The sequence below is a fragment of the Trypanosoma theileri genome (assembly GCF_002087225.1).
Source record: "Trypanosoma theileri isolate Edinburgh chromosome Unknown TM35_Tth_103_V1, whole genome shotgun sequence".
In the NCBI taxonomy this organism is placed as follows: Eukaryota; Euglenozoa; class Kinetoplastea; order Trypanosomatida; family Trypanosomatidae; genus Trypanosoma; species Trypanosoma theileri.
The window spans coordinates 3,255-3,843 of record NW_021639945.1 but is presented as its reverse complement, the minus strand read 5'-3'; positions in this window follow the sequence as shown (position 1 = coordinate 3,843).

The window sequence follows — 589 nt, the reverse complement described above, 5'->3', positions numbered from 1 at the left end:
CTGCTGAGGAAGATCACCTTGAAGCTGACACTTCGGATTGTCCTTCTGGTTCTCCTCCTACTCCTGGCAAATGTAGTTCTCCTCCTGCTCCACCACTACCTCCCGGTCCTCCTCCTGCTCATGGTCCTGCTAATCCAAAAGGTGCTCAAGATTCTGGTAAAGCTTCTTGCCCTGATGGAGGGGAAAGTGACGATAATTGTCATTCTGAGAGTGCTGATACGTCTTGTTCTTCTACGCCTTCTGATTCTACTGATGGTCGTACTTGTACTCAAGTCGCAGGAAATGGGCNAGTGTTGTCTCTTTGTGTGTGACAGCTGAGGCGACTCCTTCTCTTGCAGTTGATTCTGGTGGTCCTTGTCCTGCAGGTACTGAACCGTCTGCTGAAAAATCTTGTAAACCTGCCTCTCCTGCTGTTGCTATTTCACAACCTCCGGGTCCTCCTCCTCCACCTCCATCATCTGATGGTGGTGATGGTGATGCTTGTACAACTGCGTCTACTAGTTCAGAGTGTCCTCGTATTACCAGTGAACGTGAAGGTGCTCTTACTGATTTTAAGGATTCATCGGAGACGGAAGGTTGCATTACCAGT